The sequence below is a fragment of the Triticum aestivum genome, chromosome 6A (genome assembly GCF_018294505.1).
Source record: "Triticum aestivum cultivar Chinese Spring chromosome 6A, IWGSC CS RefSeq v2.1, whole genome shotgun sequence".
Taxonomy (NCBI): domain Eukaryota; kingdom Viridiplantae; phylum Streptophyta; class Magnoliopsida; order Poales; family Poaceae; genus Triticum; species Triticum aestivum.
The window spans coordinates 14006182-14030002 of NC_057809.1; the positions used below are offsets into that span (position 1 = coordinate 14006182).

Consider the following 23821-nt stretch of genomic DNA (forward strand, 5'->3'; position numbering starts at 1 on the left):
GCATTTGGTTTCCTCATTTGTTGTGATTTGTAGAGAGGGCTCCTCTGTGGATACATGAGGTCGACCGAGGAGTACCGTGCTCAGCTGAGTGACCAGATTGCTGCAGATTCTGTAGCCGCCCCTCATCAGCCCGCAGCTTACATGCACCGGAGAGCTAGATCAGGCGAACCAATGGAGGAGTGGAGGCGCGGGGGCGAGCTTGCACGGAATGGCCGAGCGGAGCAGCAGGCATGGAGCGGGCACGCTTGGGTTAACACAGGAGGCGCAGCGGCGGCCACATCACGATCGGAGTGTTTAAGTTAGCCGTTCTAGTCAAGATAGCCTATCTGCTTAGTCGGTAGGAGAATAGGTTAGTGCAGCCGTGTTCGTCAGATATCCTTGTGGTGCTAAATTAAATCCTTGTAATCACGCATGTTCGCCAGTAATGAATTATGTTCCCGGTATTAATTTAATTTTGTTGATATGGGGAGTCAAAATTATTAAGGGTGTTACTGTGAATAGCCGGACGGCAGATCAAACTTACCACTGCCCTGCAAAATCACTTGCACCTACCTCTGCCGTGCACAGCCAGCGGGCGGCCGTATCTCAGTTACTCCCCTGTCCACCCTCCCCAACCCGAACAAGCACCTGCAATCTCACCGGAGTGGATCCCCTGCTCACGCTATGCCGGGTACGCTCCTGCGTGCTCCGCGTCTCCACCACCGCAAGTGACCTACACATGAATCCGCTGTTTTTTGTGTTTTGCGAGGGTGGATCTGACCTGAATCCAGTGTGTGCGTATTTTATTTTAATTGTGCAAATCTCGAATTGTTCTGAATTGCAAAGTACAGATCACTCCTAGTATCCTAAGCTTTGTTTAGAGCAGAACACGGACCTGTTTCCTTTTAGCCTGTCAATGCAAAAACGAGCGCATGCATATGCAGATTCGAGGCAGAACTACTTTGTCCAGAATACATTCTGTTCTTAATATTTTTGCTAGTGCATGCCTACGTACACATCAAGCATAGCATTTTGCATGTCTGATATCACTGGACATAGGGACCGCACGCTATGTGATACTACATTGCTTAAGCACTGACAACATTATCTACAGGCTGTAATCATGTCCGACTCAGGCAGTTGTGATGTCGCGGCTCAACAAGTATCACCACAAGACGCTGAACACTTGTCCGTGCCAATGAAGGACAGGCGCTACCAGCCCCCACATCCCGAATTTCAGTTAAGAGAGCAGGACGTTCACACCGGCAGGATGAAGTATTCTCCACTATTGGCTTTGCCTGCAACCATTTCATACTACCAACTTTCAGCAAAACAAGTGCAGACAATCTAAAAAAGATATGCATATTGTAAAAAGTTTCAACAAACAGAAGCATACCGCACAACCACACCCTATCTCCTGCATGCATTTTGTCCGATTGACATTTAGCCTACTCTTCCCACATCGAATTCCAAATCCTTTCTCCCATGAATACAGGTATCAAAAGTGACCCCTAATTTCGGTACAATGACATTCTCCCCAGGGGCCTCGGCAAAGGCGCGGACTGATTTCTCCAATGTTGTGATCCTACCTGGGCATGGGGCACGACCTGGCACGGCAGCTCCGATCCTGACTCTGAAATACAAACACGCAAATTATGGTCGGTTTCAACAATGACTCGCTGCCAGTCATCCTCTTTCCCACACAAATATTCAGATGTCATTTCTGCATTCTGACTTTGCTCATTCTAATGTTTCCAATTTCTGTCACAGACTACCCCTCCTGCACTTGCACACAATGCAATCATGGCAACCACAGATATCTTTCCCACAATTTTATCAATTTTACTTCTGTCCTCGTAGCACAACAAACGACAGAGATACATTCTGAAGTAGGTTTCCTTATGTTCCTAATAATTTGTATGCTTTGAAGTTCATACCTTCGTGTACACCCAGGCGTCTTTGAATCAATCTGCTCCATGGAGTTTTCTGAAGCCTCTGGCTTATCTCCACTCCCTGCTTATCCTACCGCCGACACCGGACAGATCTGCGCTCCGCCACTTGAAGCACTCGCAGCTGCCACTTCAGCGCCGGGCGGCGATCTAACAGGGTGATGCAGCGGTTCCATTGGTAAATCGCTGTCAGTCACCTCTTCAATCGGAGTTCTACTGCACGCGCGCGCGCACACACACACAGCGAGCGCTCAAGATTTAGATCCCCCACTTTAGCAAAACCAAATCGCAGACCAGAAAGAGCAGACACGGGCAGATTTCGCACCTGTTGAACGGCTGCATCAAGAACTCCATGCGCGCCGGAGCAGAGATTCTCGAACCCTAGAACTGCTGCTATCGCCACCGAGCCGCCCCGATAGAACCCGACCGACAGGTGCGAGAGGAAGGAGCCACCATATCCACCTACCCATTTGTTCATTTACTCCAGCCCATTGACGTCGTTAACGGACACTGATCCACGGATCAGGAATTGGCTGCGGACTCGAGCCACGGCTCTGACGCCAATCGGCCACGGCCTGCCCCACCGCCCGGGAGGATTCCTCCTTTTCTTTATCTCTGCCACGTCCTCCGCTGGGCCCGGCCTTGGTCACGTGTGTCAGGTAACGCGAATCGCGACGACGTATCGAGCGAGACAGATTCCGAGAGCCTGTGTGCTCGGGATCAATTACTCCGCGTCCCGACAATACCATTCTCACATGTCTAGCCGGCATGAAGAGCATCATCTGCTCAATATAGGCCAAGTTTTTTTTATATTTTTTGGGGATGGGTCGAAAATCCGGTATTAAAAAATCTCAGCTATTCCAACGCTTGCGTTCGGCGCATCGGCCGAACGCTTCGGCCGGTCGTTTTCTTGCACGTGCATTCATCTCTCTCCTTCTTTATTTCAGAAAAGAAAAAAAGCATCGCAGCTCATTCATGGCTACTGCAGCCTTCGCCCGCCGCCTCACTGAGCGCCTCCGGGTAGATCCGCATTGTTCCTCCAAGCCGGCTTGCCTCCCCTGTCGGATCTCGTCCGCAGGCCGTCATGGAGTCGACGGCCTCCCCTTCCCGTCAGCATGGGGGCGATCCCTTTTTCTCCTCCGGCGAGCAGGCCGCCGCCTCCCACGCCACCTCCTCAACAAATCCTCCGCGCCGCCGCATCCGATGCCACCGGTGTTGGAGACGAAAAGCCATGACCAGAGACGGTGATGTTGCAACCGGCGACGGGAAAAGCTACTACCGGCGACGAGAAAAGCTACGACCGGTGACGAGAAAAGCTACGACCAGAGACGACGACGTTGCAACCGGCAACGAGAAAAGCTACGACCGGCGACGAGAAAGTGGGTCGGTCATTGCGCAACATTTAAAAGCTGCAACCGATGATTGATAATGCTACATCCGTCATTGTCAAAAGCTTCAACCGGAGACGACGGGAATCGAGGGCCGCCCACCATGCAACCGCGGAAGCTGCAACCGGTGACGAAAAAAGCTTCAACCGGCGATATAAAAAGGTTCAACCGGCCAGAGCGAAATGCAAAAAGCTGCAATCGTTGACACAAAAGCTTCAACCATATGTTTGAAAAGCTTCAACTAGAGACCGGCAAGAAAAAAGCTGCAGCAGCGAGCCGTTGAAGCACACGACGTTTTATATGCATCAATGGTGCTGCGGCGGATGCTGGAGCCGGCGCCCACGCCATTGCTGCACAGGGAGGAGCGGACTAGTGGGCGCTGGTGTTGCAACCGGCGAGCAACGATGGCGAGCGGCGATGAGCAGCGACGACGAGCGGCGACGGCCGCAGCGAATCCCCGCGGTGCTTCAAGCTCTCGGCTGCTCATGCGGTTTTTGACGGGGTACAGCATTGCTTGCTGCAGTTTTCTGTCTCTCCTATGCGGAAGGAGGACGAAGCGAGGTGGAGCAATCCGATGGCTCACAGAGATAGAATTGTACGGCCCGCGTACGACCGGCCCAAATTTGGGCCGGCGCGCTGGCGCGTATCATCACCCATTTTTCTCAGCTGAAATTTTCAAATGAACTCTGAATTTAGAATTGTTCAACGTTTAGATGTATTTAGTTTAACAGATTGCGAACACCAAGTGCTTCCTGTTCCAGTGGTCACACCACCTCGGAATCGAACATGCAACATGAAGCTGATAGGTCTCGCGCCCTACCGCTAAGCCAAGAGATTGCATCCGATAATGTATGTATATGACACCTATTTGATATTGCTTTTGTGGTTTAAATTAAAAAAATCCGGCGATACCAAATTTTCCCCGTGCCCACTCAAATTTCCGGTAAGCTGTCGGCTATCGGAAATTGTGACCAAGAAAAAGGAAACCTGATATAGGCCAGTTGGTTGTGCCGTGACTCAAGTTCTCAGCATATTTTTGTTTAACAGCAAGACCTCCACTTCTCATTCATCATCAATAGTATTAAAATTATAAAGTTCAAAAAAAGAGTATTACAAATATGATTAATACCTGTTAGAAAAAAAAGCAAGCAACATTCCCTTTGAGCGCTCATGATCTCTGTTTGTCTTTATTTCTTGGCAGATCGTGTTCACTTTAAATTGCCCACAGATATCTTCAACCGTGTCAAAGAAATTCACAGATGCTTCCTTATTAGCAATCGGATATTTACAACCCTCTCAGAACAAATCCTGATATATCAACCCTGATAATTTCACAGACTGTTCCTTATTTGCAACCTGGTAGAACAAACCTGATAGTGCCGGTTCATGAAGGTATAAATTTTAGTGGACAACACAAACATAAAGATGCACTACAGTGTTCAAGGCTATAGTATCAGCTGGGAACATAGACACAACAAAATGACAGAATGTAACCGCAGCCATGAAGGAATTCCAGCATGCACCAGCGGCAAGTATTAGAAAAATAGAGTAGCTTTCGTTTTCCTGGAAACCTCGACTAGTTAGGAAATCTTGGAAAACAATTCCAGGCATGTTCATTGATTAAGACATTATGGAAGCAAATGATTTGTTTAGCCAAAGAAAACTCCATATGCCTTATTTTGCCAATGAGGGCACTCACCTTCATATATAATCTCAGATGTCTTCGATGCTTGCAGACCAACTACATATTTCAGTTTCTTGCCATGCCAAGCAGCTAAGGATTCAACACCCACCCTGTGGTGCCCTGCTTGTATCACATTGGACATGGTAAGGAAAGCAAGTAAATCCGAATAAACAAGTCATAAGGAAACAAGAAAATGCCACAAAATCCATGAAGACGCATTCCTTGCTTCACAATAAAAAGGCCATTAACAATGAGAATTTGAGTCATAGACTCATAGTACCCAAACGCATGCGTCTCGGATTATTCTAACAGTGATCAAATGGGATCAAAAGTGCGATGAAAACTATCCTAGACAGAATGGGTGAGAAATAGGGGGAAAGAAAAGAAATGCAACAAGTAATTATAAGTCCAACTCACCACTCTAATCATTTTTTGCACTACATGTAGTTTGTGCACAGTAAGCTGAGTGCAATTTGTCGGGTACTCGGCTTATAGCCATCACCGTCACTGATCCGTTAGTGGACGGCACGCAGGTCATGTGGCAGTTACGCTTGCCGTGTATGTTTTGTAAGCCGAGTACTTTTTCACGGTCCTCATGCCTTATTAAGCTGTAAGCCGAGTATGATCTATAAGCCGAATATCTTCTCAGAGTGTACACGGCTTATATGGAAGTAAGCCGAGTTGTGTTTTCTCGTCATGTGTCCTGCTGCACATACTTGGTTTACGTAGGAATAAGCTGTGAACCCATGTTTTGACACTCAGGGTACGTCTTGATATTAGGCGATGTGTGATTTTCTTGTAGTGGCAGGTGCAACCAGTCAAATAGTCCCTTCGTAAACTAATATAAGAGCGTTTAGATTACTATTTTATTGATCTAAACGATCTTATATTAGTTTACAGAGGGAGTATAAAGGTCATTCAAAGCTGACTCTAAAACCATCTGATTTGGAGACAAAACAGTAGAGAGGTAGTGAAGTTTCCTAGCTTAACCAAAAGAGGATTTCTTTATTTGCAGGTAGAGGAGACAATTTTATTTTGATAGCTTAACCAAAAGAGCTAGTCACTGAAATTCAAAATACTAACTATTAGAAATCAATGCAATAAAAGTTAGCATACTGAATATAATCTTCAAAAAATATTAGTAGAAAGCATGGACATTAGTGGGTGTGTTGTTCATTGTCCTTCTCTAGATACCTTTCTGTGGAGAGAAAACTAGTCCTAAAACAAATCGACCGAAAGCACCTTCACAATGAGGGCCTGAGGGGACAAAAAAAACACAGCCCACTGATTCAGTTGTGATTGGATAACTCTAAGATAAATAATAAAACATAACCAAATATCAATGCATGATTGTGTTAACAGACTAAAAGAGATGGTAGAAAAATATGAGACTACAATTTCCCAAAAGATCAAATTAATGCACCACAGTATTTTAGCTTGCCAACATCATTTGTAAATTGAAACTATAAACAAGGGAGGGAAGGCACTAAAAGAAGTCGAGCTAACACAAATGAGAAATAAATATAGATAAGTACGAGAACATCGACATATCAGATAAACTTACCATGTAGCAACAATAACATTTATATACCAAGAAGAATTGGATAAACATAATGCTCAGTTATTGCAGCGCTTTATCAGATGACACATAAAGTGTTGACACAACAATGCTGCTATCCTGATGGATAAAGTTATCAGACAAAGCGACAATGGACTTACTACATACAGAAAATTGGCATTCCACAAATCACCAAATGCACCCAAATATTGACTAAATGCATGGGAAAAATGTGACATTAACTATTGATATGATCTGGAAGGCCGATCGGCAACAGAAAGCGTCAATTTCACACATATCAATTAAACTACATGGTTAAGGCTGAGATTACCAAAAAAGCAACTATATAGTTTTAAGAGGCAATGCGAACTATAATCTAAAGAAATATTTGATGTATAGTTAATGCTTTAATTTTTACCGATCCATGAGTATTTAGCCTTGCAAAGGTGGTCCTTGCTGATTCACACGGGATCCACGTGCCCCATGCATGCTAGTCAAGTCAGAGAGTAAGCTAGTGATGCTTTCCGCTACTGGACTTTAACCATCCAAGGTGGCTCATACAAGTTTACAGGCGTACAGAAAAATGAACATTTATATGTTGCACTTATTTGGAATTTTTTGACATTTTTAAATCTGTTGGGAGAGGACCCATTTCACCCTTCATATAAGTCAATCATCTCAATGCCAAACTTATAAAAAAAATGTGGATCAAACGGATTAGGAGGGTTCGAGCCCGCTGCGTCTGTGGATCAATGGCTGGGGCAGTTCCTCACTCTCTAATAGTACATGTGCAGAAACCAGTATCTTTAGTTGCTTGTGCATGAGACATCAGAAGCATTTCGCCATATATTAACTTCACAATTAGGAAATTTTTGCATGAATATTTGGAGTTGGGCCATTCCAGCAATATTAGGTAAACTGCATTTCAATGAGCGAGAAAACATACGGCGAGGATGAAGGAAGCAAGAACACATGATTGTTGACCCCATGTTGGCGGAAGGTTCAAATTCAGATTTGGAATGCTAAATATTGGACACTGACCATGTTGAGGCAGGCTTCCCTTCTAATTGTACTGGGATTACCATATGTGACAAAAACTAAGAATATCACTCACAAGTCTGGGAAATAGAACTCATCATTTGCTATTAGAAGAATTCATTCATATAGTACATGTACTAGCATTAAAGCATGAACCTGTTCAGAGTTTGCATCCGATTTTTCACTGAAGCTTCATAGTAGATAATAATTTGTCTTGGAAAACGTCTGTTGTGGTCGCTCTATTTCCTCTGTTTAATTTAATCCTCCAAATCTCAAAAGAGTCTAAAATTTGCACCCTCAACCATAAAATATATGGTGGCAACACAAGAAAAAAATAGTGTGGAGAATACCTCATGGCTTCAGTGTTAAGAGCCAAACCCCAGGAGTCAACTTCATCTATTGATATGAGTAGCAAAGGATCTACCAGACAGAAATCCTCCTTTTTCTGAAAAAAGCAAGAATAGATGACTCTGCAGCTTCTAACAATGCAACGTAAATTAAGTAGTACTTCGATAAGAGAATATACATGAAAGACAAGCTCAGTGTTTGAACCTTCAGATGCTGCCAAATGTGAAACTGCATTACTGTAGCACACAAGCATGAACCTGTAGCGTCCAAAATAGGTTGATGACTTTTCCGATAAATACAATTAAATTATAACACAGAAATAATACAACCAATAATTCTACGTATCAACAAAGAGGGAAAGAATCACATTAAAGGTATCCAATTAACCATGTAAGAAAAAGAAAGGATCCAGGTGACTCCCTTAATGTTAAGATAAGTAAATTACCTGCGGTATAGAAACTTGCGAATGGAAGATACAAATAGTTGAGAAAATGTCCATGAAGTCTCTTGCACTGCATTGACTCAAGTTGAACCTAAAATACACGGATGTACATCTGTTTGTACACCGATATAGGAATCGTATTAGCATCATCGGCATACCCGATAACTAATGACCACCATGCTCTGTTGAAGATGGCGCCAGATCAAAGATTCTGTCCAAGATAACGGTCTTGCGGTTCCACATTTCGATGGTAGGGTACACCAATAAGGCAAGGCCAACAACTCCATTATCTCCTGGGATTATCCGGCTGTTGCCACTCTTGATGTAGGCCCTTCCCATTTGCTCTATGCTAATTCACGCATCTACCTGTAGATACTTGATGTTTTTGGACAAGTTGCCTTTGTGAAACTCAACTGTTTGTGAAAGCCCAGAGGATGGATGCTGGGAGGATTAAAAAATTATTTTCTTGGGAAGATGCATGAAAAATGATTTTCGAACATGCTCATCCATCTGATTATCACTACGTGATGATAACAATCTATTTGTACATGAACTTAGTTAGAGTAAGTATGGCTTGTGCTGTTGTGTAGTGTAGTTGGGAAACTTTGGTCTCCTCATAGACCAGGCATCAATGAGAAAATATCAAATTTCTATTCCCGTGGATTGCTTCTTTGTCAAATTTCTCTCTGTTGAGGCGAAGCCCTATAGCCAAGTGAGTGATTTTGAGCTTCCTCGCGTTAACAATCAATTAATCATGACACGATACGGATGGCTAGCATGCTAGAAGAACTGCACCGATGAGTACATACCAATTATATCATGGACACACCAATTAATCACATAATATGAAAATTATTTCCAGTATGGTATTTGAAAAATCCGCTTTCACTAAATGTTGCTGAAAATGATGAATAAAATTGAAACAAAATGGTGCATGGTTATAAAAACAATACTAATAGTACAACCCAAAGTACATCCAGAGATTACTACTGGACACCAAATGTACATATCAGCAATTCCTTTTCATTCCTGTGCACTATGGCCCTCCCCAACTTTGGCAGCAGCCCATGCATGTTCACATGTGGCCTATACATTATGTGCTCACTGCGCGTGCACCGGCTGGCTTCGTTGACCCTGCTCACTAAGGCACATTGATTGGGGCATCGTATAACTATATAATCTTACCATATAGCAACAATAACAATTATATTTCAGTTATATCAAATGCCACCTCAAGTGTTCACACAATGAAGCTGCTATCAGAAAAAATGACAATGGATCGCCACATAAGAAAAAAAAGGCATCCCACAAACAACCAAATGTACAGAAATGTTTTCCTAAATGCATGGATAACCAAATGGTGACATGATCTGGAAGGCTGATCCATCAATCACAACATATTGATATGATATGGAAGACTGATCCATCAATTGCAACACATTGACGCACACCATGCATCTATAAGGAAATTCGGCAGCAGAAAGCGACAACTTCAGATGTATCAATTAAACTACATGGTTATAGTCATGGCATCTACCAAATAAGCAACACTATGGTCTTAAAAGGCAATGCAAATCTCCTAAGAAAAAAAATGATGTATGGTTATGGCCTGCTTTGTTTTTCCCGATTGTTTTGTTAGAACATCTAAACCGGATCATAAAAGTTTACAAGCATATAGAAAAATGAACATTTATATGTTGTGGTTTTTCATATATTTTTTATTTTTAAAAGTTCTGGGAGGTGACCCATTTCACCCCTAATATGGGTCAATCACCGCATTTGCATCAACAAAGTTCTTGACCAATGACATTGCAGATCAGACGGAACAGGAGGGTCCGAAAAATTGTCTGGATAGTACTTCACACTCTAACCATGCCTATCCAGCGACCGATCTCTTTGGTCACTGATGTATGAGAAATAAGAAAAATATCAGCATATACTCCAGCAATATGTACCTGACAGTAGGATCATTCCAGCAATATTAGGTAAAATTCCATTTCAATGAATGAAAAAAGCATACATCGAGGAGAAGGGAAAAAACAAGACAGGATTATTGAGCCCGTCCTGACAGACGGTTCAGAATAATTCAGATTTGGAATAATAAAGACGGAACACTGACGATGTTGAGGCAGGCTTCATATCTTACTGTATCATTGCTGTCCGAGGTAACCATGTGACAAACACTAACAATGTCACCCAGATTACTGAGAAATACAGCTCATCATCTGCTATGAGAATAATTCATTCATATACTGCATGTACTGGGATTAAAGCACGAACCTGTTCAGAGTTTGCATCCCATTTTTCACCGCAGCTTCGTACCAGATAATAATTTAATCCTCCAAACTTTAAAAGTGTCTAAATTTGCACTCTCAATCATAAAAAATATGGTGGCAACTCGAGAAAACAAGTATGGAGAATACCTCAAAGGCTTCAGAGTAAGAGCCAGACCCCAGGAGTCAACTTCATCTATTGACATGGGCATCCAAGGAACCACCATAAAGACATCATCATTTTTACTAAAAAAGGAAGAATATATAATTCAGGTACTGCAGCTACCAATATAATGTAAAGTAGTACTTCGATGAGAGAAAATACATGATAGACAAGCTCAGTGATTGAACCTTCAGACGCTGCCAACTGTCAACCTGTATTACTGTAGCAGATCGGGCACTGTACCTAATGCGGGACGGATATCTGCTTTTGTAATCTGTTACAATTCTGACCTCCACGTGTAATTGATTGTATACGTAACTTGTAAATCAAGATATGTGCATGTAAATATCCATAATGTTTATCCTACGGTGAAACCAAAATCTGACTAACAAAATGGCAAAAACATGCACATTCTCGCAACCTTGTCTTCCTTTTTTCTTAAAAAAAAGGATCATCCTAGCATGAAGGTGCTATATATAGAATGTATCTCAACCTTTATAGCAAAGTGATACAATACAGTAAAATCATTGCTTTACCCATACAACATTCACTCATGTCAAATTGTACACCACAAATGTTCCAAACAGGATGTTCCCAGACTGAGTTCAAACACATACCCACAACACAAAGTGCACATACAGACAGTTTTACAACAGTTCAACCCAAGGGTCCAAATGCCAACAACAAACAAACACGAGACCCAGACCTTAGATTTGCATTTAATTTAGTTGGGGAGACCCAGACCCAGGTGTCTTGAGTATTACCATGTCACACTAGCCTTTACACCTGTCCCCCACCAGCACCCCCATCGTTGTTCCCACGAGCGAGAATTTGTAGCGTCGATGGGCCTGGTAATCATATAATTATAGTAAGTATGTAAACCTTTGCATCTATGATATGATACTACAATAAATTACTAAAAATAGGTTGACAACTCATAACACTCAGGAGAAATTAAATTAAATTATAACACATAAATAATAGAACAATTAATACCATCAATCAACAAAGAGGAAAAATTGTTAGTGAACACTTTAAAGCACAATAAAGGTATCCGAGAAACCATGTATGAAAAGAAAGGATCCAGGCGACTCCTTTAATGTTAAGATAAGTAAATTACCTGCGGCATAGAAGCTGGCGAACGGATAATACAAACCATTGAGAAAGTGTCCACGAATTCTCTTGCACTGCATTGACTCAAGTTGAACCGTAAATACACGGATGCACATTTCTTTGTACACCGATATAAGAAGGGCATTAGCATCCTCGGCATACCCAAGAACTAATGACCTCCATTGCCCCGTTGAAGATGGAGCCAGATCAAAGATGCTGTCCAGAACAACAGTCTTGCGCAGCACCCATGTTGCAACACCATGAGAGTTGATGTTGCGGTTCCACAGTTCGATGGCAGGGTACACCAATAAGGCGAGGCCAACAGCGCCATCCTCTCCTGGGATGATCCGGCAGTTGCGGCTCTTGAGGTTGGCACGGGGAGGCCTTGTGATGAGAGCTAGGGTCTGGCTATCCAGATTGAACTCTAGTATGCTATTCACAGGCCTTTTGAGCCAACAGTAGAGGCGGTTGCCGACCACGGTGACGGGGACGCTGGTAAGACGACATGGTTCAGGAATGGAGATGATGTCTCCCCATGTGCCTGTCTCAAAGGAGTACACACGGGCCTCAACTCTGGTGCGGCCCGAGCAGGCTACCAAGACCAGCTTCAGTGGGCTCTGCTCGTCGTCCCAGAACAGAGCTCCGTTGGCGTTGTACGCGTCGTCGAAGAACTCATCCGATGGGAGTGAGAGATCCGGTGGGAATGACACTCGGCGGCGTTCACCGGAAAAAGGGTTGTAGATGAGGAACTCACGCAGCGTCCAGTTCATGATGAGGACGCGCCCCTGGCGGACCCCGAGCACGCACCAGGTGTTCCACGCGGCCTCGCTGCAGACCTGGAGGGAGAAGCGCTCCATGGGGATGCGATCTGGAGCTTGCAGGCCAGGGGTGAACAGCAGAGTCGTCATGCGCTTATCGAAGACGCCTAGGACCGGGGGTCTCCCGTGGCGGTCGCGCCAGAGGCGGCGGAAGTCGGCGGAGGCGGCGACGCGACCCCACGGCTTGCAGACAAGCGCCCGCGCGAGGGAGGATGGCTCCGGGGAGAGGCGGACGAGGATCTCGCCGAGGACGTTGTCATCCTCCAGCGGCCCCGCCGCAACCGCCGGCGAAACGCGGTGGCCGCGGCCGGTGGTCATCTCGCCGCCGTCGTCGCCCGTGTGGAATAGAATGGGGATTCGAGCCTGTGTTTCTAGGGTTCTCCAATGGAAGTGGGGAGCAGGAACCAGACTCGTTTTCTTTCCTGTAGCTGTAAGGAGGACTGTTTGGGCTGTGTGGGCGTACAAGGGGGAGAAAAACCCGATTTTAGCCCAAGATGAAATTGATATGTTGGTAGCAAATATACTTATTATGTAGAAGCAGGAGGTTTTTCTCAAAAGAAATGTAGAAGCGGTGACTATTATGGAAAATCTACCAACGAACTGCTTTGCGAGTGAACGCACATCTGCCATGAATATGAGTCAGGGCGGGGCAAAATGGTGGGAAAGAAATAGTTGGGTTGATGAAGAAGAGGAAGGGGGTGAGCCCAGACTCCTGTGTCGCATGCCTAGGGCGACCCGGGATACTCGCGTCACCGCAATACTCGGGTCTCCCCTTGCTCCTCCCTCCTACTGTCGTCACCACGGGCCTCTGTCACGGTGGCGACATGCCTGCGTTGAATGTTGCAGGAAGCGTTCGATGGTGGCAAGTGATGGTTGGTGGGTGTTTTTAGTCCATAGATCCGGCCAACAATGGCCTTGATTCTGGCAAGCGGTGAGCGTTTACAACCCTCTTATGTTGCTCGCAACCTTGTACTAATGGGAGGTTTGTGGATCTGGCCCGTCTCGATGTGAGCGGGACTCCTCCAGGTTTGGGCATGGTGCGCGAGCTTCCGTTGGCGGGGTGCCCTACCCTCATTCTTTTGAGGAGCGTTTTATGCTGGCTTGCAACGGGCATGGTGGCTGTAGAATAATTAGATTAGGTAGGAAAACAAGATCGGGCTGCAATTGATCGCCTCGATCGTTTACATTGCATATTATATATATATATATATATATATATATATATATATATATATATATATATACACACACAGCAAGGACATTACAAACGTGGATTACAAGTTGATCTAACCTACAGATTGTATTTGATACGGACTACAATCTGTAGGATTCTCTAACACGCCCCCGCAATTTGAACTCGGGGACACTCCGTCGCCGATGTGAAGACTGGTCCTGAACTCCAAAAACAAAGGCGTTGGTACGCCTTTGGTGAATATATCTGCAAATTGGGAGCTAGACAGAATATGCAGAACACGCACTGCACCAATGGCAACTTTCTCCCGAACAAAGTGAATATCCAACTCAATGTGTTTCGTCCGTCTATGTTGCACTGGATTAGCGGACATATAAACAGCAGAAACATTGTCATAGTAGACAACGGTAGCACTGTCTATAGGACAGCGTAGCTCGAGAAGAAGGTGTCGATTCCAACAAGTCTTAGCCACTGCAGTAGCAACATCACGATATTCAGCCTCGGCGCTGCTACGAGACACTGTCGGCTGGCGGCGAGAGGACCATGAAATTAAGTTATCACCTAGAAATACACAAACCCTAGACGTAGAGCGGCGAGTATCCGGGCATCCCGCCCAATCAGCATCCGAATAGGCAACAAGACTGTAAGAAGAGGAGGCATGAAGAATGAGACCAAGATCAAGTGTCCCTTTGAGATAACGAAGGAGACGCTTGATAAGAAGAAAATGAGGCTCACGTGGGTCGTTCATATGAAGACATACCTGCTGAACGGCATAAGAAATTTCTGGACGTGTGAGAGTAATATATTGCAGAGCGCCGGCTAGACTGCGATATTGAAAGGGATCTGAAATAGGACACCCGGCCGTGGCTGAAAGCTTTGATTTTGTGTCTATAGGGGTAGTAGCGGGATTGCAATCACGCATGCTAGCACGGGAGAGAACATCAAGAATGTATTGTCGTTGTGAGAGATGAAGGCTGGAGGAAGTGCGAGTAACTGAAATGCCAAGAAAATGATGAAGATGTCACTAGTAGAAAAAGAGGCTTCCGTCCAGCCTCATTAGTCGCGAAACTGTAGGAACCGCGACTAATGAAGTCTTCAGTCGCGGTTCGGCAGATGAACCGCGACCAAATGCCTGGGCCCAGGGCGCTCGCGGGCTTTAGTCGCGGTTGGCCAGGCCAACCGCGACTAAAGGTGCCCAAAGGCCTTTAGTCGCGGTTGTCCTGGCAAACCGCGACTAAAGCTCGCGGGCTCTAGTCGCGGTTTGCCAGGCCAACCGCGACTAATGGTGCGCAAAGGCCTATTTCGGAGTGACTATATTGTTGTGTCCGCTATTATACATGCAGAATGAAGATTAAGGAATGCAGAGTAAGGAACATCCATGATGTTGGATTCATTGACCCACACATCGTTAATGGACATGTGTTGGAGCGTTACCCCGCCGACGTGGAGGCAGACCTGTGGCAGTTTCTTACAAAGCAGGAACTCAAAAGTGATATTCTATTTCCTTACCATTTTGAGTGAGTGTTTCTGTCTTGAGCACATTCTCTTTTGTTTACTCCATGCATGGTATGTGGCCGGCTAATCGATGAGTTATGCATGACGTACTGTGAATGTATCGTGTCCGCAGGTTCCACTGGATTCTGCTAGTAATTAAAGTTAACACCTCAGAATGTCTCGTCCACGACTCTGTGAATATGGATCCAAAGCTTTGGGGCGGCATGAGAAGAATGCTGCAGAAGTAATTATTTTCATTCATTTGCGCTCTATATCGATCGGCCTATTTCGTTCATTTCCTAATATCAAGTAACTAATTAATAACTCTCTTGTTCATTTAATTTTCTTTGCCTCGTAGGGTTTGGAGACGGTTCGTAGATACAAAGGTCGGTGAATTCAAAAAAGAGCTAGAATTCAAAATGTTAAAGGCTAAGAATGCTGGGGATATTCAGCCACCGGAGACCAATCTATGTGGATACTATGTCTGTGAGATGATCCGGAGATACACCTCTGAGCGGGTTCCGAGTGATACCAATGCTAAGAGGAATAACCTCCGGTGGATGCTTAGTCCAGAAGCTCGCTTCCGACCACTTCAAGAGGAACTAGCTGGATGGTTCAGCAGGGAAGTCCTCCATCCTAAAGGAGAACACTATTACGAGGACGTAGAACTTTATATGCATTAAATCATGTATGGAAACTTGTTCAAAATTGTATATGGTCATCCGATGATATTGAATATATATTGTATATTCCTCTTGAATTCTTTTCGGTTCTAATTTCAAATTTATTTGAAATTGTACATTCATATGCATGTATGTAGTACCGTAGAATATATGAAACTCCTTCTAAATTAAAATAAAGCACAAAAGAAATAAAACAATACAAATTAAACAGAAAACAGGTTTAAGGGGGGAGGTTTAGGGGGGGGGGGGCTAAAACCCTAAACCTGCGGCGGCCTTTAGTCGCGGTTGGCCACAAGAACCGCGACTAAAGGTCCTCCGCCCCGACGGCCACCTGGCGCCCACGTGGACGGGCCTTTAGTCGCGGTTCTTAAGCAACCGCGACTAAAGGTGGGGGGTCTTTAGTCGCGCCCGGTCGGTCGCGGTTGCGCAACCGCGACTAATGGCAGTTGCGAACCGCGACCAAAGGCCTTTTTTCCACCAGTGTGTCCAAGGTCTTTCATAGAAAATTCGGTGCTAAGTTTCTGAATGATAGAAGTAAGAATAGTGGAAGAAGAAGCAGTGAGTATAATATCGTCAACATAGAGGAGTAAATAAGCAGTGGAACCACCATGATGAAAAATAAAGAGAGAAGCATCGGACTTGGATTCACTAAAACCAATGGAACAAGCATAGGAGGCAAAACGTTGAAACCATGCACGTGGAGCTTGTTTAAGACCATAGAGGGACTTTTGGAGACGACAAACATGTGTTGGAAAACGAGCATCGATGAAGCCCACGGGTTGCTGACTATATACCTCCTCGTCAAGATTCCCATGTAGGAAGGCATTTTTAACATCAAGTTGATGAATAGGCCATGATTTAGAAAGAGCTAGAGAGAGGACCACACGTATAGTGGCTGGTTTGACAACTGGGCTAAAAGTCTCATCAAAATCTACACCGGGTTGTTGGGTGAATCCACGGACAACCCAACGTGCTTTGTGACGAGCGAGAGATCCATCAGAATAATATTTGTGTCAAAAAATCCACTTCCCACTGACAATATTAGCACCTGGGGGAGGAGGAATGAGAGTCCATGTGCCATTTTGAAGAAGTGCGTCATATTCATCTTGCATGGCTTGTCGCCAAGCCGGGTCACACAAGGCAATTAGATAGTTATGAGGAATTGGAGAAGAAAGAGTGGCTGTGAGGTTTAGACGATTAATAGGTGGTGGGAGTCGACCTGTTACACGACGTGTGCGATGAATAATAGGGGATGGAGCGCCTACTATTTCCGGGGATGGTGATGGTTCGGGAGAGGCAGCGGGCTCAATAATCGGAGATGGTGGAGGTGTAGCAGGCTGTAAAGGAGGAGAGGCCGGGGCGTGATCATGCATGGGTTGGTTTAATGTCGGACGTCGGGGGCACATGCAAGATGGGCGTAGTGGGCATGGTTTTGGACCCGGGATGCATGGAAGTTGACGTGCTCGTGCAATGAGGAGCTGGAGGTGGCTGTAGTTGAGGATCAAACAAATCAAATGGTGGTGATGAAGTAGTATGGGTAGGTGATGCATATGGAAAAACGGACGCATCAAATGTTACATGGCGCGAAATTATGATTCGTCTAGTGGCAAGGTCTAAGCAGCGGTAGCCACGATGACGAGATGGGTATCCTAGGAAGATACAAGGAACAGAACGAGGGGCAAGTTTGTGTGGTGATGTAGAGGATGTATTGGGATAGCACAGACAACCAAACACACGAAGATCAGTGTAGACGGGGTGGCGTCCGTGAAGAAGGAAGAAGGGGGTATGTGAAGGTTGAGCATTGGTGGGTCTAATGTTTATAAGGTAAGTGGCGGTGTGAAGGGCTTCAGCCCAAAAGGGTGCCGGAAGGGAGGCTTGGAAAAGTAATGTACAAATGACGTCGTTGATGGTGCGGATGGCTCGCTCAGCCGTACCATTTTGTTGGGAGGTGTAGGGGCATGAAAAGCGAAAAATAATGCCATGGGTGGAACAAAACGAGTCTAGTTTAGTGTTGTCAAACTCACGACCATTGTCACATTGTATGGATTGGATGGATAGTTGAAATTGAGTGAGAGCATAGGCATGAAAGGTGGCAAAGGTGGTATAAACATCGGACTTTTTGCGAAGAGGAAAATTTCAGAAAAAGTGAGTATAGTCGTCGACAATGATTAAGTAATAACAATATCCAGACGTACTAGGCACATGAGATGTCCACAAATCACAATGGATACGCTCAAAAGGGCGAATAGTATGTGACTGAGAAGTAAAAAAACGGCAACCTAACATGTTTTCCTATTTGACAAGCGTGACATAGCGACGTGCTGACTTTATTGTATGGGAGATGCTGGAGTTGATGAAGGCGCGACATGGTGTGGGAGCCGGGGTGACCGAGACGGCGATGCCCAAGGTCCAATGAAGAGGTGGTGATGACGGCATGAGCTTCATGTGTGGGTTGACATACTGGATAAAGAGGGCCGGAACTATTGCATCGAAGAATCACGGTCTTGGTGAGAAGATCCTTCACAGAGAAACCATAAGGGTCAAATTCTATAGAACATGAATTATCAGTGGTGAGTTGACGAACGGAAACTAGATTTTTGATAATTTGAGGAACAATAAGAATATTGCGTAAATGAAGAGGTATGGAAGAGCTAGTGAGTGCATATGATCCAACGTGTGTAATTGGGAGAGTAGAACCGTTGCCGACAGTAACGGATTGAGAGGATGAAGATGGTGAGAGGGAGTCGAAGTTACCATAATTGGATGCCATATGAGAAGATGCGCCGGAGTCCATATCATGGTTTTGGGTACCGGACGGAAAATTCGGTTACCGCCCGGTTCCTGCGTTTCTCGCTACCCCACGAGAAAGCTGCATCCCGAGCAAAAAAATTCGAATTTTTTGAATTTCAACGGGATAGTCTGGTCAAGTACGGGTAGAAACTCTACTAAAACATATAAGCTACTTTGTTCTGATGGGAAACATGGCCCTCCCATCCCAGCGCAACCTTTTGGTCCCTAGGTCGAGTCTTGGTACTCTCTCTGATGGGAAACATGGCCCTCCCATCCCAGCGCAACCTGTTGGTCCCTAGGTCGAGTCTTGGTACTCTCATCTTTTCAGTTTCTTTTTTCTTACTCTTAAATAAAAATTCAAAAGCAGAGACATAGAATCGATCCCACGACCTCGCACGTTCGTGAACTAGTTGAGCTCAGTACTGATATATTCCTAGCTCAGAAAATGTTGAATTCAAATTGCATTTAAAAAATTCGAGCGGTATTTTCTCGGAATTTCACGGTAACCGCGGTATCCGCGTTTCTCGCCCACCCTCGGTATTTCCTTGGGATTCGGTAGCCAAAACGTTGGTCCATATACCACTCGTGCATGCCTGGGATCTGCATATTGTTGAGGGCAGCCAGGAGCGCTGGATTGACCGTCTGCTGGTGCGGGTTTGAAGCAGAGGACGGCATCATGTTGGTGTTGTTGTAGGTCTGGCCGTAGGCAGTGTAAGCTTGCGGTGCAGTGTTGGGACGAGGACCAAGAAGTCCTTGAGATGGTGCACGCCATGGATGAGGCTGCGAGGAGAGAGGAGGAGGAAAAATCACATCAGAAGGCTAAGAAGGGAGAACGGGAGTGTGGTGGAGGAGATTGGTGCAATGAAGGAAGTTGTGACTAGTTATTTTCTCCATTTATTTTCCGCTCAAGCAAGTATAAGGCTAAATGAACTACTGGATCAGGTGGATCCTGATACGTCCATTTTCCATCATGTTTTCCTACTATTATTTATAGTGTTTTCAATCAGTATAACACTTTGTGAAGTAATTCTAATGCCTTTTCTCTCATAATATGCAAGGTTTACACAAAGAGGGAGATTACCGGCAGCTGGAATTCTAGACCTGAAAAAGCTACGTCAGAGATACCTATTCCGCACATCTCCAAATGAGCTGAAATTTGCGGAGATTTATTTTGGAATATATAAAAACTACCAGAGAAAAGAAATACCAGAGGGGTCCACCCAGATGCCGTCACGCCCTGATGGGAGTGTGGCCCCTGGCTAGCCTCCGTGGCCCATCTTCTGCTAAATGAAGCTATTTGCCCTAGAAAAAAAATCAGGAGAGGACTTTCGGGACGGAGCACCGCCGTCTCTAGGTGGAACTAGGGCAGGAGCACTTTTGCACTCCGACTGTGTGATTCTGCCGGGGATACTGCCCTCTAGGAGGGGGAAATCGAAGCCATCGTCATCACCAACAACCCTCTTACCGTGGGAGGGCCAATATTCATCAACATCTTCAACAACACCATCTCATCTCAAACCCTAGTTCATCTCTTGTATTCAATCTTTGTATCAAAACCTCAGATTGGTACCTGTGGGTTGATAGTAGTGTTGATTACATCTTGTAGTTGATACTAGTTGTTTTATTTGGTGGAAGATCATATGTTCAGATCTATTATGATATTCAATAACCCTCTGATCTTGAGCATGAATATGTTTTGTGAGTAGTTACTTTTGTTCTTGAGAACATGGGAGAAATCTTGTCATAAGTAATTGTGTGAATTTGGTATTTGTTTGATATTTTGATGATATGTATGTTGTTGATTCCCTTAGTGGTGTTATGTGAACGTCGACTACATGAAACTTCACCATCTTTGGTCCTAAGAGAATGCATTGTGGAGTAGTTATTAGATGATGGGTTGCTAGAGTGACAAAAACTTAAACCCTAGTTTATGCGCTATTCCGTAAGGGGCTGATTTGGATTCATATATTTACTGTTATGGTTAGATTTTATCTTAATTCTTCTTTCGTAGTTGCGGATGCTTGCGAGAGGGGTTAATCATATGTGGAAGGCTTTTTCAAGTAAGAATTGTTGGGGAACGTAGTAATTTCAAAAACATTCCTACGCACACGCAAGATCATGGTGATGCATAGCAACGAGAGGGGAGAGTGTGATCTACGTACCCTTGTAGACCGACAGCGGAAGCGTTAGCACAACGCGGTTGATGTAGTCGTACGTCTTCACGGCCCGACCGATCAAGCACCGAAACTACGGCACCTCCGAGTTCTAGCACACGTTCAGCTCGATGACGATCCCCGAACTCCGATCTAGCAAAGTGTCAGGGAAGAGTTCCGTCAGCACGACGGCGTGGTGAAGATCTTGATGTACTACCGTCGCAGGGCTTCGCCTAAGCACCGCTACAATATTATCGAGGACTATGGTGGAAGGGGGCACCGCACACGGCTAAGAATATGATCACGTGGATCAACTTGTGTCTCTAGTGGTGCCCCCTGCCCCCGTATATAAAGGATCAAGGGGGGGTGCGGCCGGCCAGGAGGAGGGCGCGCCAGGAGGAGTCCTACTCCCCTTGGGAGTAGGATTCCCCCCCTTTCCTAGTTGGAATAGGATTCGGGAGGGGGAAAGAGGAGAGAGAGAAGGAAGGGGGGGGGCGCCGCCCCCTCTCCTTGTCCTATTCGGACTAGGGGGGAGGGGCGCGCGGCCCAGCCCTGGCCACCTCTCCTCTCTTCCACTAAATCCCACTAAGGCCCATATATCTCCCGGGGGGTTCCGGTAACCTCCCGGTACTCCGGTAAAATCCTGATTTCACCCGGAACACTTCCGATATCCAAATATAGGCTTCCAATATATCAATCTTTATGTCTCGACCATTTCGAGACTCCTCGTCATGTCCGTGATCACATCCGGGACTCCGAACAAACTTCGATACATCAAAATGCATAAACTCATAATATAACTGTCATCTAAACCTTAAGCGTGCGGACCCTACGGGTTCGAGAACAATGTAGACATGACCGAGACATGTCTCCGGTCAATAACCAATAGCGGAACCTGGATGCTCATATTGGCTCCTACATATTCTACGAAGATCTTTTACCGGTCAGACCGCATAACAACATATGTTGTTCCCTTTGTCATCGGTATGTTACTTGCCCGAGATTCGATCGTCGGTATCTCAATACCTAGTTCAATCTCGTTACCGGCAAGTCTCTTTACTCATTCCGTAATACATCATCTCACAACTAACTCATTAGTTGCAATGCTTGCAAGGCTTATGTGATGTGCATTACCGAGAGGGCCTAGAGATACCTCTCCGACAATCGGAGTGACAAATCCTAATCTCGATATACGCCAACCCAACATGTACCTTTGGAGACACCTGTAGAGCACCTTTATAATCACCCAGTTACGTTGTGACGTTTGGTAGCACACAAAGTGTTCCTCCGGCAAACGGAAGTTGGATAATCTCATAGTCATAGGAACATGTATAAGTCATGAAGAAAGCAATAGCAACATACTAAACAGTCGGGTGCTAAGCTAATGGAATGGGTCATGTCAATCAGATCATTCATCTAATGATGTGATCCCGTTAATCAAATAACAACTCTTTGTCCATGGTTAGGAAACATAACCATCTTTGATTAACGAGCTAGTCAAGTAGAGGTATACTAGTGACACTCTGTTTGTCTATGTATTCACACATGTATTATGTTTCCGGTTAATACAATTCTAGCATGAATAATAAACATTTATCATGATATAAGGAAATAAATAATAACTTTATTATTGCCTCTAGGGCATATTTCCTTCAGTCTCCCACTTGCACTAGAGTCCGGATGGAATTGAAGCGTCTCTTGATGTGCTTGGTTCTCTTGTGAAATCTGGATTCCTTTGCCAAGGCAATTGCACCAGTATTGTCACAAAAGATTTTCATTGGACCCGATGCACTAGGTATGACAACTAGATCGGATATGAACTCCTTCATCCATACTCCTTCAGTTGCTGCTTCCGAAGCAGCTATGTATTCTGCTTCACACGTAGATCCCGCCACGACGCTTTGTTTAGAACTGCACCAACTGACAGCTCCACCGTTTAATGTAAACACGTATCTGGTTTGCGATTTAGAATCGTCCGGATCAGTGTCAAAGCTCGCATCAACGTAACCATTTATGATGAGCTCTTTGTCACCTCCATAAACGAGAAACATATCCTTAGTCATTTTCAGGTATTTCAGGATGTTCTTGACCGCTGTCCAATGATCCACTCCTGGATTACTTTGGTACCTCCCTGCTAGACTTATAGCAAGGCACACATCAGGTCTGGTACACAACATTGCATACATGATAGAGCCTATGGCTGAAGCATAGGGAACATCTTTCATTTTCTCTCTATCTTCTGCAGTGGTCGGGCATTGAGTCTTACTCAACTTCACACCTTGTAACACAGGCAAGAACCCTTTCTTTGCTTGATCCATTTTGAACTTCTTCAAAACTTTGTCAAGGTATGTGCTTTGTGAAAGTCCAATTAAGCGTCTTGATCTATCTCTATAGATCTTAATGCCTAATATGTAAGCAGCTTCACCGAGGTCTTTCACTGAAAAACTCTTATTCAAGTATCCCTTTATGCTATCCAGAAATTCTATATCATTTCCAATTAGTAATATGTCATCCACATATAATATCAGAAATGCTACAGAGCTCCCACTCACTTTCTTGTAAATACAGGCTTCTCCAAAATTCTGTATAAAACCAAATGCTTTGATCACACTATCAAAGCGTTTATTCCAACTCCGAGAGGCTTGCACCAGTCCATAAATGGATCGCTGGAGCTTGCACACTTTGTTAGCTCCCTTTGGATCGACAAAACCTTCTGGTTGCATCATATACAACTCTTCTACCAGAAATCCGTTCAG

The 23821-nt window shown here is 44.8% G+C and overlaps 1 long non-coding RNA gene across 2 annotated transcripts; it reads right to left on the reverse strand.

Annotated features, from left to right (window-relative positions):
* Nucleotides 1-893: 893 nt before the first annotated feature.
* On the reverse strand, nt 894-2398 carry LOC123129990 (uncharacterized). 2 transcript variants are annotated; one of them, XR_006463720.1, is made up of 4 exons: nt 2254-2398; nt 1917-2141; nt 1376-1612; nt 894-1277 (listed from the first exon to the last, which is right to left on the reverse strand). It is a non-coding gene; the product is annotated as an uncharacterized lncRNA (long non-coding RNA). The 2 variants fall into 2 exon arrangements; XR_006463719.1 differs by having other exon boundaries at nt 1917-2144.
* Between the last annotated feature and the right edge of the window lie 21423 nt (nt 2399-23821).